Source organism: Lynx canadensis, chromosome B3 (assembly GCF_007474595.2).
Source record: "Lynx canadensis isolate LIC74 chromosome B3, mLynCan4.pri.v2, whole genome shotgun sequence".
Lineage (NCBI taxonomy): Eukaryota > Metazoa > Chordata > Mammalia > Carnivora > Felidae > Lynx > Lynx canadensis.
The window spans coordinates 35,131,937-35,158,612 of NC_044308.2; the positions used below are offsets into that span (position 1 = coordinate 35,131,937).

Below are 26,676 nucleotides of genomic sequence, written 5' to 3' on the forward strand. Positions count from 1 at the left end.
AGAAGCTTCATTCTGGAGTTGGGGCCTCATTCCGACTCGAGTATGAGGACCTTCACTTAACTGCCCTTTGTTTGCTGTCTCATCTTTTGCGACTCCGGCCATACTCCCTGCAACAGATACATACATTTTATTTGCATCGAAAGATGTGTATTAAAGTTCAACCGAAAAAAGGAAAGTACACAGCTCAGTAAGTTTCGCATGTGTATACGCCCACGTGAGCACCACCCAGATCAGGGTACTGGTTACTGCAGAATTTACTGCCCTGTCTTGGTCGATTTCACTCACTAAGGCAATTTACTAACCTGACCTCTGTCACACGGATTGGCTTCATAAAGAATGCGGTCTTGTGCCATGTCCATTGGTCGTAGGACTAAGAATGAAATTGGTGTGCACATTCTGAATGTCGGTGCATATGGCCAAGGTGCCCCATGCTGTGAGGGACTGACTTGTTATGCACGGAAATGCACCTCTTAGCACGGTGCCCGGCACACCATCAACGCTCAAAACCTTGTCAACCCAACTCCAGGAATCACAGGAAAATGCTTTGTGAGTCCCAGAGCCCCCCTCTGAGCAAGAGATTGTGACTTTGGTAATGTGCCTCCCTGGAAGGATCAGGTAAGAGCCAGGAGGGGTCAGGAAACCCGTTTCCACCTCCCTCCCCCCCCACCCCAGGGAAACCTCCGTAACTAATAGTAATAACCCTTCTGCTCCTGTAGTTCTGGCCTTTCGAAAGCACTTTGACAAGCACTAGTGGTTCGCAGCCTGGCTCACATTAGGATACTCTGGGGAACTTTCCAGAAATACCAATGCCAGGGCCCCACCCCCACAATTCTTATTTAATTCTTCCGGGGTGGAGCACAGCCATGAGTATTTTATAAGCTCCCCAGACCATTCTAGTGTGAAGCTGGGGCCAGGAATCATCGAGGACGCTGTTTCGGGTCACGCTATGGAAGGGGAGAAATTGATGAGGCTTGGGGGCGGGGAGGGGGAGGAGTTATAAAACAGTATTAAAGTATTACAATAGTGCCTCTGGCCAGGTCAGGAACAGTGCCAGAGGTAGGGTATGGATAAGGAAATGGGCTGGGAGAGGGGAATGCCCCCATGGTCACCCAGCTGCTCGGTGGCAGGTGCTAGATCCAAAATACAGGGTCTCCCACTACAGACTCAGCACGCACGCGTACGCCTGCCTCCAGCTTCTGACCCCCATGATGCCTAGACAAAAAGCCTAGAAGAAAATATACCAAGATGTTAACGGTTGGCATCTTTGGCTGATGTGATAATAGGTCACGTTTCCTTCCACATGCTTTCCTGCCCTTTTTTAAGTTTTTATCAGTGAGCATGTATCATGCTTATCATCACAAACAAGTAAAAGTCCTTTCAAGTTGTCAAAGTAAAGAGCATTGCCATTTTCTGGAGGGGCGAATTGAGTCCAAAGGCGTCCAAAGGGAGTGGGCGACAGATTTGGGGCCACATCTATCCCCCGAGTCCCATGCAGGGTTTGAGACATCTCAGAGCGGGGACAAGTGTGATCTCTACCTGGAGGATGGGGCTCTGGAAAGGGGGGAGGAAATGCTAGGAAATTTTTAAAAATGAAAATAAGGCTAAGTCCCCAATCTTGCCACCCAGATTAAACAGTGGGGAAATGGGGGGGGGTATTCTTTTGGACAAGTCTCTCTCCATAAATACTCATATAGATCCGAATAAGCATAATTTTCCACCAATGGATCACGTCTCTTTGCAACCTTTTTTGTAAATTCAAAAACATGTCCTATATATGTCAGTGAATACGTATACACATCAACCTTGGAATGGCTGCATCGTATTACATAATGTGCCATAAAACATTTTGCCATTCTCCTGGTGATGAACATATTTCTGCTTTCTAACCACATTTTGTTTTTGTGTTGGAAAATGAACATTCTAATATATTCTATGAAAAACTCTGGAGCAAAGTTTTTTTATTTGGTTTGTTTTGTTCTTGTAGAGGGAACAGCGGCTGCATTTGGGTTTACGGATGTATGTGTGTATACATGTGGGTCTTTATGGACTGAATTGATTTAAATAATTTCATTTATTTTTTTTAAATTTTTTAAGGTTTATTTATTTTTGAGAGGCAGAGACAGAGCGTGAGCAGGGGAGGGGCCGAGAGAGACGGAGACACGGAATCTGAAGCAGGCTCCAGGTTCTGAGCTGTCAGCACAGGGCCTGATGCAGGGATCGAACTCGTGAACGGTGAGATTGTGACCTGAGCCGAAGTCGGACGCTTAACCGACTGAGCCACCCAGGCGCCCCTAAATAATGTAATTTTAAGAGTATTAACCCCATAGACATCCTATCAAACTCGCTCTCTCTCTTGCTCTCTCTCTCTCTCTCACACACACACACACACACACACACACACGCACCCCGCAGCCAATCTCATTCTCCCTGCACGGAAGGCGCTGGGGCGGTAATGGAATCGCATGTCCAGAGGCAAGCGTAATTGAATGGCTGAGGGCATTAAGTCCTTGATTAAACTGGTTGTTCATTTGAAGGGACAATTAACCCAGCTAATATTCCAGGCCAGCCCAGTGGGTCTGCCCCCATCAAAGGACATATTGAACAGACAGTAAAGTGGCTGCATCACCTTTATGGAGGAGAGTAGGGCTCTGGAGTCTTTTACCCAAAGCCCGCTGCCCAGGTCAGGCTGGGGCCATGGACACTTCAAACCAAGGAGGCGCCAAGTATAGCCAGCCTGCTTGGGGTTGCACGAGCTTGAGTTGGTGAATGGAAGAAGATGTTTCTCCTAGGGAAGTTTTCTCTCCCAGAATTAATGACGTCCCACCCTGCTTGTCTTCGTCACATTTACATGTGATGCTCGGAGCTTCAGCAGCCATCTTGTGACCATGTGGAAACCTCACTGGTCTGGCCCACCTCTGGGCCTTCTGCTGTGCCACAGCTTTCTTACTGTTTAAGTCGAGTTGGGGTTTCTTGTTTTAAGCAGCAGGAAGCATCCTGACTGAGGAAGAGTAGAGGCGGGGAAAGGAGGAGAGAGGGAAGAACCTTCCTCCCCTTTCCCTTCCATTGCCCAGTGTCAATCCCAGCGTAAGGTCTCCCCCAGAGCACACATGTTCCCAGTTGCCTGGACCCTACAAGGTTGAATCCAATGGCTGTACCAGTTCTGCCCCTAGGGGTCTGGTCACAGAGGTGACTGGGTTGTAGGATGCACGGAAAGGGAGCCCAGGCCTGGCCCCAGTGAGTCTCTTAGGTCAGACAGGGCCAGAGTAATGACTGGCCGGCCACCAAGGTTGACCAGGGATCAATCCCACGGGCTGGCAGAGACCAAGAGTGGGCAGGAGTAGAGGTAGGGTATGGATAAGGAAATGGGCTGGGAGAGGGGATTGCTTGGGGGGCAATCCAAACCCCTAAAGGAGCAAGTAGAAATAACTACCATTATGGAAGCATGTCTTCAAACGAGGTGCGACGCTGTGCGTTTGCAAGGATTGCCGCTATCTTCATGATACCTATGACGTAGACGCCATCACCCCATTTCCAGATATGGGAACTGAGGTTCAGAGGGGGTAAGTGGCTCTTCCAAAGGCACACACTGAACAGGATGGAGGCAGATTACGATTCGAGATGGTACGCCTCCAATGGCCTTAACCACCTTCCGTCAACCCATGCGTCCATACGTACAGCAGGCCATCATTCATTCTCCCACGCATTCTACAAACATGGTCCGATCCCCTGTCCTGTGCCAGGCATTATGCCAGATGCCGGGAAAAGAGCCGTGACAGTCATGGACCCTGCTTTCTCAGGGCCCTAAGAGGACAGAGGCTCCTTCGGCTGAGAGCTGAGGACCACATTCAAGCTCGAGATTAGTAGTCTCCTCACACCATCTAGGCAGGAGTCATGAAGGCATCTCCTCAATTCCGACACCCTCGGGAACTCTCTGAGCCTCGAAATCACAAATCTTGCATTGAGTTTGCATCTTGGGCCTGTGTGACCTTGAGAAGGCGACCTCTCCATCTAGACCCTCAGATTTCTCATCCACAGAGCTGGGATCCAACTGTCCTGGGTACGTTTTGGGTGTTGGGAACATAAAGGGAAATTCTGATTGTAGAGGGCTTTGCAAACTCCAGTGCTGTAGGCAAATATCAAGCCGTTAATCCAGTTCTCCATGTTTTTATTTTAATTTTTTTTAATGTTTATTTTTGAGAGAGACAAGAGAGTGAGCAGGAGAGGGACAAAGAGGGAGAGAGGGAGACACAGAATCCGAAGCAGGCCCCAGGCTCCGAGCCGTCAGCCCAGAGCGGGATGCGGGGCCTGAACTCACGAACCATGAGATCGTGACCTGAGCTGAAGTGGGACCAACGAGCCACTCAGGCACCCCCCCGTTCTCCACGTTTTAAGGAGCGATGTGTCGTGACGTTGATGTGATCAGGTCTCAGGTAATGATAACCTTTAAAAGCTTATTTGCCTTGTGTCGTAGACTTGTCCTGGCACACGCCATTGGAGGACTCCCCCGGAGCCTCAAGCGTGCCTATGTGATAACCCCCCCACGACAGTCATAAGGGGAGGGCGCTGAGGCCCATGTCACTAAGCGTGGGCAAGGTTACATGGAGACTCGGATGCCAGCACTCTTGTCCAGAGCCCTGCCCCAACTCTGCTGGCTACTGGCCGTGCTGGAGGGGGACTGTGTTGGGTCAGACGTTCTTTGCGGTTCTGCTCGCCAGGAGGTGGTCAGAAATGGGTACACTTTCTTCTAGGTGTAGAGGAGAGCAAGCTCTGGGGTAGAGCAGCTTGCCAAACAAGGGGCAAAGCAGAACTTTCGCCGCCTGACTCAACGGCGGTGAGCCTGGGGTGGGGGTCGACGAGGAGGCAGAAGCAACGTTAGATTTCTGGAAGGGGGGTTTCCAGTTTTTAGAGAATCTATAGACTCCTAAGGTGACACACCCCATATTTAAAGGTTGCAAATACCAATTTCATAATAAGGTGGAGGCTGGCTTTCATTGATCTCTATTAATGGCATTTACAAATGATTTACCGATGAAAAGGAAGAGAAAAGAAAATCACCCCCCCAAAACCTCACATCACTATGATTTATCTGATGCTAAGGTTTAGGATATCCTGAGCAAGAGCTGTGGCTTAAAAAATGCAGAAATAAATTTTTCAATACCAAGGAATCAATACACTACACTCAGACGGAGGCACAAGGTAATGTGTAGAAAGAGCTGTGGAGGTCATAGATGTCTAAGAAGCTGTGTATATGTGAGGATGGGTACATATATGTGTGTGTTGTACGTGTATCTGTGTATATGAGCGTGTAGGTATGTGTGTGTGTTGTATATGTGTGTGTCTGTGAGTATGTACACATATGTGTGTTTTATGTAAGTGAATGTGTCCGTGTATGTATAGCCGAGTGTGTGTGTGTGTGTGTGTGTGTGTGTGTGACCTTGGACATGTCCCCTCTGTGTCTAGCCTGCAGTCCCCCCAATGAGAAAACGAGAAGTACAGCGGCACCTGGGTGGCTCAGTCGGTTAAGCGTCCGACTTGACTTCTGCTCAGGTCACGATCTCACAGTTCATGAGTTCAAGCCCCGTGATGGGCTCTGGGCTGACAGCGTGGAGCCTGCTTGGGAGTCTCTGTCTCCTACTCTCTCTGCCCCTGCCCATTCGCATTCTCCCTCTCTCTCTCGCTCTCTCACCTTGGGTGCATCACAGAATCACCAGGGATGGGGGTGTTGCATTTAGCAGTAATGGTGTCCAGCCCTTCAGCAAATGAATCAGAATCTCTGAGCGCGAGGACAGGCCCCAGCACTGCCCATGTCCCCCGATGATGCGAATGTCAACAATCGCAGTTGAGCACGCCTCCCTGGTGGCCGGAGAACATCCAGGCACTCTGGACAGTCTGCTGGTCTCACAGAGACCCAGTTAGGTCTTCAGCTATCACTCCGCTCCCGAGCTTTCTGTCGACCTTGGAAACTACAGATTTCAGGACCACCCCGGAGTTTCTGATTCCAGAGGTCTGGCTCGGACCCGGAAATCTTCACTGAAACTAGCTCGTAGGCCCCTGATGGTGACGCAGGGGGTCCTTGGTCCTTCTCCAGCCCAGCAGCGGGAGGCTTCAGGGGCAGGGCTGCGTAGCAATGGAGGGGTGCCCCAGGGCCTGTGCACAGGCTGCTTTAGAATAAAACGCTGTCGAGGGGCGCCTGGGTGGCTCCGTCCATTAAGCGTCTGACTCGAACTCAGGTCATGATCTTGCGGTTCGTGAGTTGGAGCCCCGCGTCGGGCTCTGTGCTGACAGCTCCCAGCCTGGAGCCTGCTTTGTAGTCTTTGTCTCCTCCTCTCTCTGCCCCTCCCCTGCTCATGCTCTGTCTCTCTCTGTCTCTCCATAAGAAATAAACGTTACAAAAAATGTAATAAAAAGAATAAAACGTCGTCGATGGCAGGAAACCCTAGCTCCCACTGCTCTCGCCTCCTCAACCCTCAGACGTCCTTAAAAAAAACCAGTCTGACTTGTTCCTTCCTTCCTTCAGTGGCTCTGATGATGAGACGCTGACCCCTAAACCCCTGGCCCTGCCCGGGGCCTCTCCTCGAGCCCGCTTGGGTGGCTGTGGGGCCCGTCGTCCCTGAGGCTCCCTGTTGCCGGCCCCCCGACCTGGCTGAGCTAAACCTCCCGCCCGCCTCTCCGAGCCCTCCTGACCCCAGATGGGTCCGGGTCCCCAGTTTCTCCCGCCCACAAGTCCCCAAGCCCCAGGATGAAGCCCAGCTCCCCCACAGACCACGTCCTTCGGGAGGGCAGGCCCGTGTTGCTGGCACTCGCCACTCTTACCTGGCATCCTCTTGTCTGCCCCGGGCCAGCCATGTAATAAGGGCTCAATAAATATTTACAGAATGAATAAATGACACAGCGCAAACACACACTTCCTCGGTCTCGATGATTCTCACCCCCAATAGGTTTTCCAGCCGCGCTGAGTGAGCGGGCGGGGGAATGCATAACTGAGGATGAAAAGAACGCCAGCCACCCCCGGCCCGTGTGTACGCGTATGTGCACCTGCATGTGTGCGTGCGCGAGTGTGTACGCATATGCGCGTGTGCGTGCGCGCGCGCGCGCGCGCGTATGGTAGCCAGAGGCTGCATTTGGGTCGCGCTCGGAGGCAGCTTGACGCGCGGCCTTTTTCCAGCGATCGCGCGGCGGCTCCTGGAGTCTGGTTTTTTCCTCCGTGGAACAGGGCCCTCCCCCCGGGGCCTGCGGGGCGTGGCAGCGCTCAGGGCCAGACCGCCCGTGGGAAAGGGGACAGGGGACGTCTCGGTTTCGGTTTGACCACTGTAGCTTGGGGGTAGTAGAAAGAGCAGAGCTCTGAGTCTGCTCCGGGTTCAAGTCCAGGCTCTGCCTTTTCCTCGCCAACGTCGTGATCTTGGACCAGTCCCTCCTTGTCTTCTTTGGCCCAGTGGGAATAACACCGATGACCCAGCCAGCTGGGGAGGGGCGGGGGCGGGGACTGGCAGGACCAGCTGCTGATGCCATGGGGTTTGGCTCTCACTTTTTTAAAGGGAATCTTTCTTCAGGGGCGCCTGGGTGGCTCAGTCGGTTGAGCGACCGACTTCGGTTCCGGCCATGATCTCACCGTTTGTGAGTTCGAGCCCCGCCTTGGGATCTGTGCTGACGGCTCAGAGCCTGGAGCCTGTTTCCGATTCTGTGTCTCCCTCTCTCTCTGCGCCTTTCCCGCTCATGCTGTGTCTCTCTCTGTCTCAGAAATAAATAAACATTAATTTTTTTTTTTTTTTTTAAAGGGAATCTTTCTTCAAACATCTGTCTCCTCCTCCTGATCTCCCAGCAATGCCCGGCACAGGGCAAGGCATACAGCTAGCGCTTAATAAAATCTCGTTGGCTTGATTTAGCCCCTAGCCCAGAGGCTGGCACAGAGTAGGCACTCAGTAGCTCCCTTTCCCTGCTTGTGACAGCGCTGGCCCGAGACTCAGGGGCCCGGCATCACAGCCCGGCTGTGCGTGTGCACGCGTGTGCCCGCGTCCCGTCCCCCTGACCTTGAGCAAGCACATACCCTTTTTCCGGGCCTCGGCCTCTTCTCAGGTCAAAGGAGGGGGCCGAGCCCATGCTGCTCCCGTGTTAAGTTCTGCCTTGGTTGAAACCAACCTGCCCAGGAATGGTGTGGGCCCGGCTGGGGTACCCCGGGAGGCTGGTGCGGACTGAGGGCTGGCTATCAGCACCAAGCTGAGTGTGTTCCTATAAGAAGGGCAGCCGTGTGCCTTTCTTACCTGCTGATAATAGAAAGCTGCTCCTTCAGTTGACTCGTTCCCTTCTTTCGCCCTAAGCTATGAGGAGTAGATTGGATGAAAATTATCAAGCCTCCTCGTCTAGAATAAATATTCTTGAAATGGAGCAAGTTATAAATAAGCAAGCAGCAATATCCTGTGTTATGAATATATAATTTCCATCTTTAATAGCTGACTAGGCCCCAGGGACTGTCTGAAAATGGCCTGTCTGGTCCTGATATTTGATGTGTTTTTTTTTTAAAGGCCCCCCAAACTTTTGTTTCTTAACCCTTGGAGAGTTAAGTCTCTGAGAGAAATAATGAGAGTTGAAAGTCACGGCGAGCCCAGGTACCAAGGGCAGGTAGTTTCTTTTCGAGAAATTCTAGAGAGTGCAAAGGCTCGCACAGCATCAGAGTGAAGGCTGGGAGGGGCGGCTGAGTTTGACTTCGCCTAAGCCCTCATTTTACAGAATCGGAGTGGAGGCCCAGAGAGGCAAAGAGACTGGCCCGAGGTCACACAGCGATGAACCATATCCCAGAAGCCCTAGAATGCAGGCCTGTCCAATTCCCCAGGCTACTGGCTGGCTCTCTCTCCTAAGAGGCTGCATTCACAGGTGAAGGGAGAGCCTCGGGACCCCCCAGTTCTGCAGTCAGGGCTCTCCCCACACTAGGGCTGTGGGGTCTCACCGATTGGCCCCTCCATCTCCTGGCTCTGCTCAACAAGCTGGTTGGGTTCTCTCAGCCTTGATGTCCTCATCTGTCGAATGGGTATGGAGACGGTTGCCAAGGACTAAATGGGATCATGGGTGGAAAGTGACCAGGAGGAGGCCAGGCAGGAACCAAGGGCTGTGAATGGCATCCATCCTTCCAGGGCTGCACGCTGAGTCCACATCGCTGCAGCCGTGACCGTGACTTACCGCAGACCAGCCCCCCTGAGAGCCCCTGATTTGGATGAACCAAATGATTTTGCGTTTGTTCATCTCACTTTCCAAGGAGAATAAGTCTTCTCCAGAGCCCCACATCCGCCCCTCTGGCCCCCAACAGCGCTCAGCAGAGGGCTGAGTGCCAGACAGCAGATATCAGGCGTCGACTGACTATGTGTTACCTTCAGAAATGCGTTGACTGATTTAATCCTTAGCATAACACTGTAAGATGGGCATCGCTAGCCCCATTTTAAAGATGAGCAGGGGCGCCCGGGTGGCTCGATCGGTTAAGCGTCTGACTCGGACCTAGGTCATGATCTCGCCATTCCCGAGTTCGAGCCCCGTGTTGGGCTCCGTCCTGCCAGCCCAGAGCCTGGAGTCTGTTTCCGATTCTTTGTCTCCCTCTCTCTCTCGTTCTCTCTCTCTCTCTCTCTCTGCCCCGCCCCCGCTCACGCTCCGTCTCTCTCAAAAATAAATACACATTAAAAAAAAAAAAATTTTAAAGGTGAGCAAAAGAAGGTTTGCTGAGACGATTAGGAAACTTGCCCAAAGTAATGCGGCCAGGCACCGTGGGGCTACAGCCTGATGCAAAACCCCTTGTCACTTCTCTCTGCTTCCTTCCTGCAAGATGGCCCGCTTTTCCCAGGATCAGGGTAAAACTGGAAAGCCAATGAATTCAGCAGCAAGTTCCCCGATGGTGGGAACAGGGGCGGCGAGGGGGGAGATATTAATGCTTGTGCAGCGTGTGTGTTAAAATGTAAATGTCCTCTCCTGTGGGTCTCGAGGTACGCTCCTAATTACGAGCCAGCGTCTGAAGTTCTGATCTTGATGGCATTCGCTTTAATGGCTTTATTTTTTTTTTAAGCTGTTTAATTACTAATCAGTGCTGCCTTGCAAGCTAATGTGAGATGCGCGCTTTGCATATGAGGACAAGGGCCTTCCTCGGGGTTGGAGGGGGGGCGAACAGCTGAGAAGCCTGCCAGGGGCCGTTCGCTAGGCCAGCTGGCCTCTTTCCCCTTTGAGGGGTCCCCCATCGCTGGTCCCCAGACCTCTCTGCTCTTTGACCCTTAGCTCTGAAATCACAGAATCTCATCCCCTCTGGGAGGAACCTCAGCAGTATGCTAGCCTGGTCCCTCCCCCCCTCCCCCCTCACCAAAGGGGAAACTGAGGCTCCAAGTGGGTTGCGATGACCAGACTTGGTAGGGCTCCTTTCTCACTTGCTAATTGATTTCTAGCACATATACTCATTTGCATTCCCAATTTCAACAGTCAAAAACTTTCCAATGCTAAAACCTCATTTTCTGAAGCTAATTTAGGTGTCATTTTCATTAATAGCTTGGCAACAATCACGCAGCGGAAATTTCTTCCAGGTCAGAGTCAGAGCCTGGGCCAGGGACTCAGGGTATCTGACAGAGCCTGCTGTGCGTCTGGACAAGCTGAGTCACCTCTGGTCTGCAGTGTCCCTTCACGATCCGACGGGGGGGGGGGGGGATCGAGTTATCTCAGTGTTTTTCCAAACACTAGTCTAGAAACCGCTCTGTAAAACAGAGCATGCCACAAGACGTAAATATTTGTCATTCAGAGCCGACAAAATTTTTTTTTTTGAAAGGTTACAGGGTCTACTGAGCTTGGGCCATGCCGAAGGTAAGCTTTTGTTTCCTTCTGTGTTTGTCAACGTGTATATGCTATGCGCATTTCCTATTCTAACCCAGCGCCTGGTGGCTTTCTAAGGGGTTATCTTTTCAGGGCATATATGTTAGTGCCTTTGGAGCACACGGGTTCCCGGGAGCATGATATGGGAAACGCTGGTGGGGACGGGTCCCAGGTCTCTTCTGCCCTCACTCTACGGGTCTCCTGGGACCCCAGGAGACAAGGAATAAAGGAGACAGCTCTCGAGACATCCCCTTCGCCGTCAGACTCGGACCAGTCGCTTCCCCCAAACGTCACCAGGCTCTGATTCAGGGACACCCTCAGGCTTTGCACCCAGGGTCCGTCTCCGGGCCTTGATTTTGCCGCTCTTGGCCAGGAGACGTGGGTTGGCCATACCAAAGCTCGCCTTGCCCTGCCTCGCGGCCCTGGACAACTTTGGGTCCCCCTCGGCCCATCCTTCTCTTCACATGCTTTTCCCCAGTCCTGCCTGTCACGGGAGCCTCGTTGAGAGGTACAGCCTCAGTGCCCTGGCATGAGCCCGGGCTTGAAGTCAGAGTCAGATTCGGGGCCTGTGTCTGCAGGTTCCTCGTTATATGGCGCTGGTCCAATGGCTGAACTTTCCTAACCGGGAAACGAGAAGCGATCGTGGTCCCGACCACTCGGTTTGGGGGCGCGGAATAAAAGGGCCCGACCTCTTGCCTTAGCCTGAGCTCCCTAGAAAGCAAAGCCCGGGGCAAAGGCTTGCGTGCTACCGCTGTTTTAAGGACTACGGCTCCAGAGACGCCAGAGTGAGGGAAATGATAAGCAAAGCTGGAGAGAGAGAGAACGGGAGAGAGAATGTTGGCCGCCCATGCTGTCAAACGTGGCTGATGCGTCGATCTCACGAACACGGCTCTCAGAAGGCCGGATGGTGGCCGCGCCGTAGGATTGCCCACCCAGGGAGAGGAAGGACGAAGAACGCACCGGAGGCTCCCGCAGCCATGGCTCAAAGGGGTCCCCGTGGTCTGTTTGGTCCTCCCGCTTCCTCATGCACGGGTATGGGTGCCGCGTGGGTCTTCTATTTCAGGCCTCCACAGAAGAGCCCCCGCAGCAAGAATGGGGCGTGCGTGCGTGGGGCCGAGACATGACCGACGGTGCTTCGGGCTCGTGCCCGCCTTCGCTTATCAGAGTCACACAGCGTGGGCCACTGTGGCGGAATGAGGCAGGAGCAAGTGTCCCAAACCCCGGAGACCGGCGAGGTCAGGCGGATCCCAAGTGGCATGTGAGAAAAGTGTCCCCCTGTGCGTCCACCCCCTGTACCGCCAGATCTGCTCTGTCCCGGCCCCCTAGCAACATCTGGGGCCCCAGCTTCTTCTGAAAACAGAAGGTTCTCAGCTGTGCTCCGGCGGGAGGCCGCGATGGGTCGCAGAGTCTCCTTCCGACCTCTGGGAAAAGTGAAGGCAAAAGGGTTGGTGAAAAAAGCCTTAAGGCAAGCAGTGATGGCTGGTCCCGGGGCCCCAGTGGGGTGACCCAACGCTTCGAAGCCCCACGACTCTGCCTCCGCGTCCCCTCGTCCTCAAGCAGCAGCTTGGCCGATCTGAGTTCCTTACCGGGTGGGGCGATCCGGACCACCATGCCCTAAGGGATCGGCGCCCTTAGTTTGCCACGTCTTTATTGAGTTGTTCTGTGGCTGCCACTGCTCATTCACAGATCCTTTTCATCAGGCCAAGGGCCACCAAGACCCCCCCAGAGGGGTCCTGCCTTCAATGGCGGCAGCACCTAATCGGGGTGAGTTGCCCCCCGCCGGGACGGTGATTGCTGTCCTTGCTTGCTAGTCTACTGATATGATCAACCTAAAGAGAGGGGGGTGGGGCTGGGGGTGCCACAGCTTTAAGTCCACCGGGATCACGGTGCCACCTGCAAGGCGTGTGAGCCCCACGATGGAGGTGTCAGCTGCCTGGGGACCACGGCCCCTCACCTCACAGATCCTAAGTTCTGTGGGGACAGGGGGGCGTAAATTCTGCCTGAGGACCCCCGGGGGTGACGGTGATGGCAGACGAGCCCTTGTGACCAAGGGCCATTTACTGCTTTTGGGGTTAGGCCCTTAGACCACATTCTAAAGGACAATAGTCCAACCCCACAGGGGACTGTCCGCAAGCTGGCACCTCAGTACCACCTTTAACAGGCCCTTTCACCCTTGTAACAGGTCCTGCTTCTGGGCAATGGGGACGCAATAGACCGGGGGATCCCATGGCCCTGCGCTCACTGTCATACCCCTTTTACCCAGATGGGCCACTTGATGGGAGCCACTGGCATGTGGGAAACTGTGTAGGTAGGTAAGGTGTTCTACCCAGTGATGCCTTCGTATTGAGCATAGGAAGGAAAAACCCCCATGCGGCAAGAACAGATCGCTTTTCTCTCAGGGATAGGAGGAAGGCTCTCCTGCGATCCCTAGATCCCTCTAGTGCGACTCCAAGAAGCGGTGGGGTCGTCTTCTGCAGGGAGGGTTGTACGTTGGGGGTTCAGAGACGACATTTGCTTTTGGCAGACCGGGCGCTTTATAGCAGCAGTAATGAGATGAGCCTTGGTGAGAGGGGTTCCTTGCTGCTGGGGCGATCCATGGCTCCCTTCCTGGCCACCATGGCTGATGAGGTGGGGACAGAAGCTAGTGGACACCCGCAGGATGAGTTGTCCTGCCCTCCTGATTGGTAAATGCCTCCCCAGCAGTGGGCGTTGACGTGAGCCCCCAAGACCTGCCCGCTGCATGCCTGTTCTTAAGTGCATGCGTGTACTGTGCCTTTCCTTTAGTCTCTTATTCCTTCCAGATCTTCCCATTTTCTTCCTTCCAAGCCCTTGACCACCCAACAAGCCGTTTCCCACTGCCTCTTTGTACATGCTTTCTCCAGGTCACCTTTCCTCGCGGCTCTGTCCACCGGGAGAATGTCCTTCCACCGCTGTCCCCTCAAGCCACGTGGATTGGGACCGTCGCCCAGCACAGTCTGTTTTCGACAGACGACGAGGCTTCACGTTGACCGATCTATGAACCAGGCCTGAGTTGGCTCCTGAGTGATCACGGAGGATCCCTGCCCCGTGAAGTGCGTCGAGAGGAATCAGTGCAACAGTCTGGACCACCCGTTTGTGTAATTTACTCATCCTTCTGGACGTGATTGGCCTCGATCCTGAACGTTCTATCTTCATCGTCAGTAAACTACCCAACCTGAGGACTTGGCGCATGTGATAACACACGGCTCGTGATGGGCGGGTCTGGTCCCCCAGTGACTCAGTGTCCCATGCCAGTTCCGGGTGGTGTCCAGAGCAAGAGCTCCCCGCCATGAGATTGATGGCCTTTCCCTGGAACCTTGAAGGGTACATCTTGCAACTTTTCAGTGAGTGCTTGCCGCGCATTTCCGCAGCCTTGTCTGCTGTGGAGACGTCTAGCAGAGGTCCTTCTGGGTCAGATGGGTCCAGCGGTGGGCGGTTCCAACCACAGCCTGGACGTGCTCCGGAACCCTGTCTCGATCTCAGAAAGCCAGCTTGCTTTAGTCACGTGCAACTTACAAGATCTAAGAGGGTAGTAGCTTTGATTTTTATTAATTTTTTAATTAATTGTTTGAATAGACAAGGCATTCAAATAGTTCCAAAATTAAAATGTAAAAAAGGCATGTAGTCAACAACCTCCCCCCTCCCCCTGATTTTCTTTCTAGGAGAGACCAACTGTGTTTACTTGCTTGTGAATTACTCTAGAGATAAATGCGTGCGTGCGCGCGCGCGCACGCGTGTGTGTGTGTGTGTGTGTATCTTCCAACCTCCCACCATTAGCTAAAACGATTGGTAGTTTACAGCTCTGTCCCTTACTGTAACTCAGCAGTGTAATCCCAGGGGCACCCGGGTGGCTCAGTCAGGTAAGCATCCGCCTCTTGGTTTCGGCTCAGATCACGATCTCACGGTTTGTGGGTTCGAGCCCCGCATCGGGCTCTGCGCTGCTGGTGCGGAGCCTGCTTGGGATTCTCTCTCTCCCCCTCTCTGCCTTCCCCACCTTCTCAAAATAAATAAATAAAAATTAAAAAAAAAAACACAACAGCATAATCCAGCCATTTTCAGACAGCAACACACAAAGAGCTTCCTCGTTATAGTTCACAACTTCCTGGGAGGTCATTTCATGGATGTGCCAAACCATGTAAGCATCGTCCTAGGGGTGGACGTTTCATTGTTTCCAATACTTTGTAATCACAGAGAGGATAGCAATGAATAACCCACTACACATGGAAGTACAGCTTCCCGGAAGGCGTGCCCTTGTCATTTTTAAGGATACTTTCAGATGGCTCCACTTGAAGTCTGTACCGATTCACATCCCCACTGATGATATAGAAGGGTGCACATCTTCCCATACCGCCTCTCTGAGTGCGTTTTAATTTTTGCCGATCCGATCAGCAGAAAGTGTCATTTCCGTGCACTTTCATTTGCTTGTAGGTTGTTTTACGAAACTTTGGTGGGTTTATGCCTCGTGTCACCGGCCAGATTTGAAGGGACTTGGGCTCTGGCAGACTCCATGTCGTAAGTCTTGTTATCTAATCACAGAAATGAAGGAGGGGAGCAAGCACCAGGCCTAGCCTGTTTCTGGCCCTCTCCCTAGTTCCAAGTGTCTGGCGCCTAGTAAATGCTCAATAAACACTTCTTAAAGATGGGCTGGATCAATCAGGCCTGGGGCCTGGGACTCTGAGTGCAGTAGACTTACTGCTGAAAGGTCAAGAGGCAGAATTTGAGTCATGGTGGCCTTTATGGGTCATGAAGAAGCCACAAGCTGTGAAGAAGAACTGAGGAAGCTCTGAACGAGCAGAGGAAGCCGGACAGCAGAGAGGGAAGCCAGAAGTGTCCAGAAGTGAATTTCTTCATGTGATCCCAGGAAACAAAAAGTGAGAGTGGTTTCTGTTACCAACGGCTTCCCAGTTGAGTCTCGTGATTCCTGGAAATGAATTCAGATTTCGGTCCTTAGATTTCCACCTGACCCTGGCGTGACCTGACAACAAGTGTTTCTCTGCTGGAGACTTCCTGGATTGAGGGTCTGCTCCTTGCCATCAAAACATGGATCCCATGTTACAAATGTGGAATCTGCGACTCTGAGGGGTTGGAGTCCAAGTTCTCTGCCTGCCACGTCAGCTGGCTCCGTGAAGTTGGAAGCTTGGACCAATGCACGTGGGAAATAGTACATATTTGGCCATCACTTGATTGGTTGATTGGTTTCTCAGTGGCTTGATTTGAAGCAACAACAGATTTTGTAGCAGAATGTATTTTTCAAAATGGCGGCAACAGTAACTCCTGTCCCCCGTGCTCTTTGGCGATGCAACTTTGACCTTGCCACTTTCCACTTCCTTATCAAGAAATGGGCTCGAATTCATGTTTCTGGAAAGAACTGGGCTCTAATTCATGTTTCTGGAAAGAACTGGGCTCTAATTCATGTTTCTGGAGTCTGGGCTGGGCTTCGTAACTCCCTTAGAACCAACACAATGCTTGAAGCTTTTGCTTGGTCTCTTGGAACACTTGACCTTAAGATGCTCTCCCTCTCAGAACCCAGCATCCATGCTTCGAGAAGCCCTATCCACCTGGAGGGCCCACATGGGGGTGCTCTGCTGATCAGCCGGGCTGAGCCCAGACTTTGAGATATCCGGCCCAGGTACCAGACAGGTGAGTGAAGAATCCTCCGGAAGATTCCATTCCCCAGCAGTTCAGGCTACCCCCAATGCATTCAGACCTTCCCTGCTGAGGCCCCTGACATGTCAGAACAGACACAAGCCATCCCCACTGTGTCCTTTCCAAACTCCTGACTTCCTGAAGCTATGAGCTTAATAAATCAGGCTTTATTTTACCCCACTAAGTTTTGGGGTGATTTGTTACTCGATAGGTAACTGAAATTGCTCACTGGAACAAATTTTCTTTCCCCTAAAATTGTGACTTCACTTCTTATTCACGTCCAGCTGAGGGGTAACAGATAAGTTCTAAATCCAGTGAATATTACCCTGACTTGAGTCCATACACAAAGGCAGAGTTTTCCAAGACTGGGACTGGCTATAAAAAGAAGTTTCCTTGACTTTAAGCCAGAGAGAGCTTTGTCCTTCAAAGTTGGTGAAAAGAGGTCTTCCTGATACATGAAGGAATGACATCTGTTTCTTGGGTTAAACGCACGCGCACACACACACACACACACACTCTAGCCTGGCTTCCTGTGCAGACAATGTAGGCTCAGTTTCTCAGTTTTCCGGGAAATAGTTACCCAGTTAGGAAATTCTCCAGTCAAGAAAGCCCAATCTGGCCATTTTGCTCCGGGGAGGGCGCTCTGGCGGAGGAGTGGACCAAAGAGTCATCTCTTCCGGCAAGCGTCCTTGGGGAAAGCTGGCATCCCCAAGGAGCCCCCCAGTACCCACATTGCCGTCCCGCGTATACCGCAAGCTCCCACCCGGCGCGCTGCTTTTGCAAACTGTGAAGAGCTCTCCAAATGCACAGCTGTTAGCCTGGACGCTGGCCCTCGAGTGAGCAGGCTTGGGAAGGGAGGCGACTGCGACATCCCAGGGAACGCGGATTTCCCTGGCATCTTGGCATGGCTGAGGGGAGCGTCCCACATGGGGCTCCCTAGCTGTGCTCGGGACCGTGCGGTTGGCACAGAGGTCTGTCTTACTGCCTTCGCTGGCGCCTTCATCCACCAGCAAAGTCCTATTTCCATCTCACTAGCGCCAACCTGAAGCTCAGAGGGGCTGAAGACTGTACGAAAGGACACACAGCTGTTGGGGGAGGGGGGTGGTAGGAGCAGGGGCTGAGACCCGGGTCCCTCTACGCCTCGTCCTCGGGTGGCCCTTGCACGGCGCCGCCTGGGGTCACTGCTCCTGCCGTCTGCGGAGCACTTGACTGCCGGCAGGTGCTTTCATAGGCAACATGTCAGCAGAGTGGCAGGACCCGTTCCCTATCTGCACGTTATAGACGAAGAATCTGCGGTTCAAGTGAATTGCCCTCGGTCCTGTGATGGAGCAAGTGGCAAAGCCAGGCTCTGAGCAGGGTCTCGCCCTCAACACAGGGCAGCATCACTGAAACGCGTTCATGTGCCTCTCTTCTTTCTCGGCCTGCCTCCTGGAACACTCAGGAGGCCGGGCGGGGAGGCCAGCGGCCTTTGAGCAGCGACGTCCCTGCAATTATTCAACCTTTATTAAGTAGCCACGGCATGTAAGACACTGTCTAGCCCGTCGTGGCGGCGACTGACATGATATTAAAGGGCAGCCGTGACCTGGGCACCGAAGGGCTTGGCACGTTGACGTCAGGTCTCCCGCTGGGCCCCTGTGGCTCTTCCCAGGCCCCGGGACACCCCACCTGCACCCCCACATTGGAGGGCTGATGTCCCAGGTGCGGCCACAGGAGAGCAGGAACCCCGGAGGCTGCCGTGTGATTAAACTCTCTGTTGTGAGAAAGTGACACTGTGGTCTGATTCATACCAGTAAATATGTGATTTACATTTAATTCTGAGTAACCTTTCTGGGCTCGGCGAGGTGTGAAGGAATCTGATGGCTCCGTGGAAGAGGAGACGATTCATATTCATTAAGACCTCTGCATCAGCCAGCTAAAGGGTGACAGGCCCCAGCCCGCCCTCCTCCCTCTCGCCCTGCAGGGTCAGGGCTCCTGGGAGGCCAACAGCCGGGCAGGCTGCCACTTGGGGTGGGGAGGTGGGGGGTAGGGGGGAGTAGTGGAGAGGGCCAGAGGCGCCGAGGGAGATCGGGAGGAAAATACACAGCAGGTCCACAAGTGATACTGCACAGGCCGACATTGCCGCATTAGCTGTATTGATCTCTCGAGGGCAGGGGGAGGGGTATCGATTGAGGAGGGTGGCGGGTCTCCGAGCCGCCCCCGCCCCGCACCCCCCGCCCCGGCCCATCTCCTTTGTACATATTTGCAGGGGACTGTTCAGTCATCTCTGGTTCATACAGGCCTGGGGCGGAGAGGGAGAAATGCCAAAGAAAGAAGGTCCCCTGGCCCCTCGGGGCGTTTGTTTGGGTCTCGACTACCTTAGCTGGGATCACGGCCGGTGCCTGTGGTCTGCTCCGCTTGAGACGGCCCAAGGAGTGCTCTGAGGGGAAGAACTATACCTTCTCCCATGGACAGGCTGTCCGGACGCTCTCAGACCCTCAGTTTGTCTGTCCTCTTAGTGGGAATAACTGCCATGACGAACAGCAATTCTGATGTCTGCCGACGGGGCAGGAGGTGGGGGGGTGGGGGCGGCGAGGAGCTCTCACTGAATCCTTCTGACAGCTTTCTGAAGAAGCCTTCGCGTCCGCGACCAGTCTGTAGATGAGAACACCCATCATGATGATGATTCCAGACGACGGGCCCCACTGGATAACACGCAGACAGGAGTGAAGTGACTGGGGGCCGCGGCCTGTTCGAGGGGGGATGCTTACTCCCCGAGGGGCAGAGTGAGGCAGGGAGGGTGCTCCGGGAGGACTCCCCCGGGGCAATGGCCACTGAGCTGGGAGCTGAAGGTGGATGGAGCACCCAGCAGCTGAGAGACGGGGAGAGTGTCCCGGCTGCCCCGGGAGAAAGGATAGGTGGGATGTCATGGGGAGCGAGTGGCCCCCAAGGGCGGGCAGTGTCTCTGTGCTTCAGGACGGCGGACAGGCACGCCTGTTAGTGACTCTGAACTTACTCCTGGGGATGACAGGGACCTATTGAAAGCTTTCGAGCAGGAGAGTGTTAGAATCAAGTAGGCTTTTTAAAAGCTGGCTCCAGCTATGGGGAGCGAACGTGGAGGGCGAGAGACCCCCGTGAGGCGGCCGGGCCATCACCAAAGGAGGGCAGGGGTGGGAGAGCCGACTGGGCAAGGAAAGGGTGCGAGGTGACTGGCTGCTCAGGGCGTAAAGTTGGGGGGTGGGGGCAGCCTCCAGGACGATGCTCTGATTTCTGGTGTTTGTGACTGGCCCAGCCTGGTTTGGACGGAAGGATGACGGGCTCCACTTTGGACCCGCTGAGTTTCGAGGTGCCTGCTGACTGCTGCGGGGTGGGGGGCAGTGCAATGCCGACCTGAGGGGCAGGAGGGAGGTCTGGGCTGGCGATCACGACGTGGGGAAGCCGTCAGCTCAGGGAAAGCACGGGAAGACGCCGATGTAGGCGAGGGGGGCCGCCAGGGAGAGTGGACGTCTGAGCAACAGGCCGAGGGGGAGGGAGGGGACGCTGTGTGTGTGATCACAAGGGGGCTGCCAGTGGCCGGGGGAGGCCGGGAGACTGCGTTGTCTAGCAGCCAAGGCCAGAAAGTGTGTCAGGAAGAGGAAGTGGTCGGCGATGCCGGGCCCCCTCCACAGACCACGTGGGATGTGGAGTTAAAAGTGTCCATTAGATTTAGCAACCAGGAGGTCAGAGGTGGCCGAGCGGGGCCAGCCTCGGGGGCCTGGGGGCCCAGAGCCAGACTGAGGGAGGTGGGTGGGGAGGAAGTGGGAAGTACTTAAGACAGACACCCCAGTTAAGAGGTTTGGCTGCGGAGGAGAGGCCAGAGATGGGGCAATAGCTGGACGGGGCCAGCAGGTCAAGAAAGGGATGTTTTCAAGGCAGAAAAGGCATAGCTCATTGAAATGCTGGTGCCAGGAGCCAGGAGGGAGGGAGAGAGGTGGGGAGCACAGCAGATAAGGGGCTGGGGGGTTGAGCGGGTGTCTGAGGGGGTGGAGGTCTGGAAGGGGCAGGGGAACCAAGGTGGTGGGGACAGGGAGGAGGCAGGGAGGGCAGAAGGGAAGGAGGAAGGGGTGTGGACGCCAGCCGTCTGCAGGGTGGTGCACATGCTGTGGTGCGGGGGTGGGGGGAGGAATGGGGGGGCTGGGGGGGGGCAGTGGAGCCGTTGTGCTCCCAGGGAGACAAACAGGGTTTTAATCTGTGCTTGGCATCCGCCATGCAAAATGTCACAAGGTGACGGTGTAGGGGACCGGGCTCCCACACGAGGGTCGTCCCCAGGTGGCTGTCATCACCCCGGCAGGCAGGCAGGCAGAGCACGCCTCCTGCAGCCTCCCTGCCTCTCCTGGGGTCCAGAACCAGGCCCCTCTCCTCCCACAGAAGAGACGAGACGCCTGCCCGGTGGGACCAAGCCCACTGCTGTGCGCTGTGCCTTCTGGCTGTAGCCACTTCTGTTCTTACCTCCAGAGGCAGTTTCTCCACCACGCAGGCCCCAGGTCCCCACGTCCCACTGCTCCCTCAGGAAAGAGTTGCCACGATCCACAGAGAGCACTCCAGTTAATTTTGGTCTTTTTCCTTCCACAACATATGCTGGGGGAGGAGAGGGGGAAACTCACATAGTTCTCATGAAAACTCTACCCTTTTGGAAAGCTTCTGGGGGGTCGGTTGGCCTCCAGAAAGACGAAAGGCAGGCAGGGCCATCGGAGAAGGTTGTGCAGGGCGTGCCCTGCTCAAAGACACCCTGACAGGATGAGGGGTGGAGCCAGTGGAACCTGAAACCACCCCTGGGTCCGCTGGCCAAGCCCAATGCCCTGCGTGTGCAGAGGCACCTCTCTCCGGTTCCCGCAAAGGCGTCGTACAGGCTAGCCGAGTTCCCTAGAGAAGCTTCCTGCACCTGTCTCCAGCGAGGTGACTCCCTCGCTGGGCCACGATGACTCCCGCAGACAAACGATTGTGACGAGAAGCTTCTGGCAACCTGGGCATGCTGCTCTGGTGGCCGGGAAGAGAGCTGGGAATCAGAGGATTTTCATCTCACGGGTCCCATGGAAGGGCAGGGGCGGACTCAGGGTGAGGCAGGAATGGGTGCGCGGAGGGTCCAGGAGGGCAGGTTCATGGCCAGGAAGGGGAAAGGTGAGCAGAAGATGGCACTGGCCAAGGGCATCCAGGGACCGACCACCGCTCTCCTGGAAGGCTCTTGGCACATCACGTTCCCTCCCTATGCCTCAGTTTCCTCGTCTGACGAATCCAGAAAAAGGGAGGGCGGCGGGGGGGGTTGGGGGGAGACCAGAGCAACGACTTGAAGCTGAGGTCACAAGAGACAGAGTCAAAGCGACCGTGGCCGGGGCATTTGACACATCAGAACTTCACGCCTTCCTCTGGTCCCCAGACGGTCATTTTTGCCTCCTCTTTTTAGCTGGCCGCCCGGGTGCCCTCCCGCTCCCCGCCCGCCCGCCTCTCCTTCCTGAAGGGAACAAACCAGAATAGGACTTGTCTCTCCTTTGGGGGGAGGGGGTTCCGTTTCCCTCAGCCCCAGGGAGAGCAAGAGGAACAAGAAAATTACAGTATCAGCATGGAAATTACAATTGGAGGCGTCTGATTCACCAGGGAGAATGACTCCTTCCTCTTTTTTTTATTTTTAGTCGCTATTATGTTGGTAAGGAGGCCTGTGCTCATTAACCTGTATGGCCAGAGCAGAGACTCTGTGAAACTGGCGGGTGAATAAACCTGTCCCCACCCGCCCCCTCCCCTCTCATCAGTTATTTATAGCCTTCCTTCCCTCTGGTGAATTAATTAACTTGTACTAATGGCCTCAGACACTGGCTCTTGTGTTTACTTGGGCGTCCCTTTGAGGCCAGGAAGAGAAGCGTGTGGAGGGCCCGGGGCCAGGGAGGTCCAACCTCCCCCACGCCAGCCCTGAACCCTGCCCCGGACCCTCCCCATCCCCCCGCAGAGTAGGATCGAGGGGTCCTTGTGGACCCCCAGCTTCCCTCCCTAGAGGCTTCAGAGGTTTGGGACTGTAAAAGCCGGCCAATCTGTCCCCATTTACAGAGTTTCACAGCGTACCAGGAAAACGAAGTCCAAAATACATCCGTTTCCTTCAGCGGGGGAGCAAGGCACCAAAACATAAGGGCTTCAGAATTCTCTGGGCCCGGAGCGGTAGGCCAGTGAGTGCCGAAGTGCAAGGGACAGGGGGTCCCCTGGAGGTCTGGGGGATTCTGGGGCAGGATGCGGAGCGGGGAGGGCGCCCCCGTAGGGACCCGGTGAGCAAGGATGGGGAGAAGGGCTGGGACACAGGAGAGGGAGCCCCTTCAGGAGGGGCTCCTCAGGCCCAGGCTTCTACTTCACAGATGGAGAGACTGAGGCCCAGAGAGGCAGTATCCTGTCCATTCATTCAGCCACCCCTTCCTTCATTCGACACACGTTTTTCAACTTCCCGGGCGGTGGGTGAACTAGGAACCTGTTCTAGGGGAACTGGTCTGTCCCCGCGGGGGTCCTGTCCAACGGGGAGCCAGTGTGCCGCAGGGAGGACGTGTCAGCCAGGTGACATCTGGCCCGTTCCTGACAGGTTGCAGGGCTCCGGTATCACTCAGGGACTTCTTCCACCAAAGTTACTCCCGGAGGCGAGCCCACAATCAGCACTTCATCCGTCTCCCCCATCCCCCCACTGGCACTCCCAGGGCCCCCAGACTCACACGAATCGGGTCTAAAGAGCACCCTGGCCTTGCCAACGCAACCTCCAGGCCCGTGCCCCAGGTGCTCCCACCCCTGGTTCCCCCGGAAGGATTCTCCCGCATCCTGTATCCCAGAGCCCCTCCCCCATCCCAGCCACACCCAAGGTTCGGACCCCAGCGCGGGCTTCTGGACAAGGACACACGCAAGGACGAGCCCTTGTCACCTCCCGCAAGCCCAAGGTCCCAGATACCCGCCATCCAGATTCACTACCCCCTGACCCCAAAGCGTGTGGCTGACCTGGCTTTTGGTCACACGGGAGGCGCACGTCTCCCGCGGGAAATGGACTTCTTGCTTCTTTTTCCGCCCTCGCCGTGCTGACTCCTGGAGGAAGGGGGTGGGACTGGGACTGGGCTGGGGCCCCACCCATGACATTGAGGAGCACTTATTCCTCAGGCCACACTGCATCGCTGCTCAGAAAGCGCTTCTGGCCAGTGAGTGCCAGGGTCCCCTGCTCCAGCGCTGGGTCCTGTGCCCCAGAAGTGGCCTCCCAGGGCGGGTTCCTGGTCCAGCCCCCTGCGCCGGCCTATAAAGGGTGTCAGGCGACTGCCCTCTCCCGACACCTTGAACAACCTTGCTGAGTATTATGATTAATCCTCATCAGCACTAGTGATAATATGAAAATTATTACAGTGAAAGCTGCCAGGCTGGCCTTGCTCTGTGCTGCCGGTTACGTGAATTGCTTAGAGGGATGGTTCCCACCTCCCGGCCCCACGCCCACCCCCCAGTCCACCGCCTTGGGACCTTCCCAAGGTCTACACTGCAGACCTTGCTTCCTCCAGCAGTCCTGTCTCCCCTCGGCCCCCGGGGGCTCAGGCCAAGTCCTCTGGGCAGTTTTGTGCCTAAAATTACCTCCTTACGCCTGCAGTTTGCCGTTTGCACCTTCAAAAGCCCCGGCAACTGGCTAATTGCCATGGCAATTAGGTAATCGCAGGTGCAATTAGCAACTCTAGGAAAGCAGAGGGAGAGGGAGAGGAGACAGAGGGGAAGAGGGAAATCAGAGAGAGGAAATGGAAGCTGACAGAGGTTGTGAGAGAGAAACCGATGGGTGGAGCAGAGGGAGAACAGGGATGGGTGGACCCGGAGGGAGACTGGGGTGGCTAGAAAGAAGAAAGAGGTGTGCACCATGCAAAATAAGTCCACAAGACAAGCCCCCCAGGCCGACGGCCTACAGTGAGCCCAGCAGGGCAGAAAGCCGGATGCAGGAGCAGGGTAGGCTGGGGGCTGGGCTTCGTGGGGAAGCTGAGCTTGGACCACAGAGTGGGCTTTCCGCGAGCAGACAAAGGGAGACGGGCACCCTGTTAGCCATCAGCACAAGCAAAGGTCCTGAGGCGCGAGAGCCCAATCTGGGGGCTGAGAGAGGCTACGTCCAGCACTGTCCAACAGAACCTTCTGCCACGATGGAAACGCTTTACATCTGCACCATCCAATGCGATAGCTACTGTGACTACTGAGGAATTGAAATGTGGCCGGTGCAACTGAGGAACCGGGTTTTTTATTTAATTTAACTTTAAGTTAAAATACAAATAGCCACATGGTTGGCACAGATGGCTGGAGGAGGGGCAGGCAGTGAGGTCCGAGTGACAGCGCGAGGCCTTCCAGAAGACACCCATAGAAGGAGGGGAAGGTGGGTCTGGGATGGGGAGGACAGGGGAGGAATTGAAAAGAATGGGCGGGTCCCCATGTGCGCATGCGGACTCTTTCCGTTTGGGCACAGGCAGATCACCAGGAAGAGGTACATCTCACAGGTGTCTCGGCCCCTCACAGGTGTCTCCCGGTGTCCCATTTCATGAACGGTCCATGGTCCGGGAGGAAGAGGGGGCCCCGCATCTCCCCGGCCCTCCAGCCCCACGTCCCCAGGCCCTCCCCCAACCCAGGCCCCCTGCTCACCTTGACAGTGAAACAAGAAGTAACGGGGGCTAACAGGACTGCTGCCCCCACACTCACGTGCACACACACCCAAACACACATGTACGCCCATGGCCACACAAGCACACTTGGACCTGCTCACGTGTGCACCCCCCCACCTCCCCGGAGTGCTTTGGATGGCTGTTCCTGCTGGTGGAAAGCCACAGAAGGGCTTGGCGGGGGGGGGGGGGGGGGGGTCTGCCCTGTGCAGGTTGTCGGGGTGAGGATCGCTGTCAGCACCAGTGCGAGCAAGATGCAGGGCCCCAAGACTCACTACAGGGATGCATTCTGCGCCCCACGATCTCTGGATCCCCTTCCCTTTGGTACCTCAGGGTGGGCAGGGTGGTGGCCTGGCTGGGGCCAGGAATGCCAGGCTGCATGTGGGGAGGGGTGGGATCCCTGCCCTGCTCCGTGGGGTGTCCTGCCTTGCCCCAGCCACCTCCTCACTCCCTCCCCTGCCTTCCCCCCCCCACCACCTCCCACAACCCCACTCTGCCCGCCTGCTCTCCTCCCCATCTCCTCTCTGTCCCCTTGTTCCGCCTCTCCGCCCCCTCCCTTGGGTCCTTCCCGGTTTCCTTCCCTCACCATCTCTGGCCCCCTCTCCTCTTGCGCTACACCCCGACGTGCTAACCAACGTGAAACTCCCATCCAGAGACTGCCATTTGAGACTTCCAGAACATTCTTTTCTTTGCCCATACAGGGGTCTGCCTGTGAAAGTTCTTGAGACCCAGGACTGGAGGTCCTCAGACTGCAGCAGCAGGATGAGTAGGACGGGCCCCCAGGCTGGCCGAGGCGATGGTGGGCTTCGTAGGTGGCCAAGGGGCTGGGCCTTTCACATACACGTCCGTGTGTGTGTGTGTGTGTGTGTGCACGCGCACACGCGTGAGGGCTGCAGTTTCCTGTCGCGTGTCTGTCCCCAATGTGCGGCGCCCTGGAGAGGACCGAGGAGGCAGCCCAGAGCAGCCTGGCCTTGGCTGGGCCTGTATTAGATTTTACTAGAAAGCAGAGCACTGTGGCCAAGATAGTATGTGACGACAGAGGTGCCCTCCAGCCCCGGGACCCTGCAGTAGGAGGAGGGCTGGTGGCCTCTATCCTTGTTCCCCCCGCAGGGCTCGATACAGGCCTGGGAACAAAGCGGTAGGTCAGCCAGAGGAGGCCTGGAGGAGATGGCCAGAAGCCTGAGCTTCTGAGGTCCAGCTCTGTCTGTCTGTCTGTCCCCTCGTGGTTGGTGCTACTCAAGTCCAGATGGACAGCGAGGAGGTACGAGACAGGCGGTGGGGAGACCCCACCCCGGGACTCAGCGCAGTGCAGGTGGAGGCCAGGCCGTGGGACGGCCCCCACCTCCTCCATACCCCTGTATGCACCCCTGTACATCCTCATTTTGAGGCCCCATACACACAGATGAGAGCAAGGCAGCCCTGTGCGTGGAGTTCCCCTGCATAACGTTCCAGCACAGCCTCGACCTGTCCTTCAGAGCCCTGTTGGGATTCCCCTAGGCGGGGGTGGGGGGCACAGAGGGCCGAGGAAGCAAAGGAAACCCAG

The 26,676-nt window shown here is 55.3% G+C and overlaps 1 long non-coding RNA gene across 1 annotated transcript; it reads left to right on the plus strand.

The window, feature by feature from the left end:
- Positions 1-13,016: 13,016 nt before the first annotated feature.
- LOC115515724 lies at positions 13,017-14,092 on the plus strand. Its single transcript, XR_003969370.1, has 2 exons — positions 13,017-13,138; positions 13,713-14,092. It is a non-coding gene; the product is annotated as an uncharacterized LOC115515724 (long non-coding RNA).
- The last annotated feature ends 12,584 nt before the right edge of the window (positions 14,093-26,676 follow it).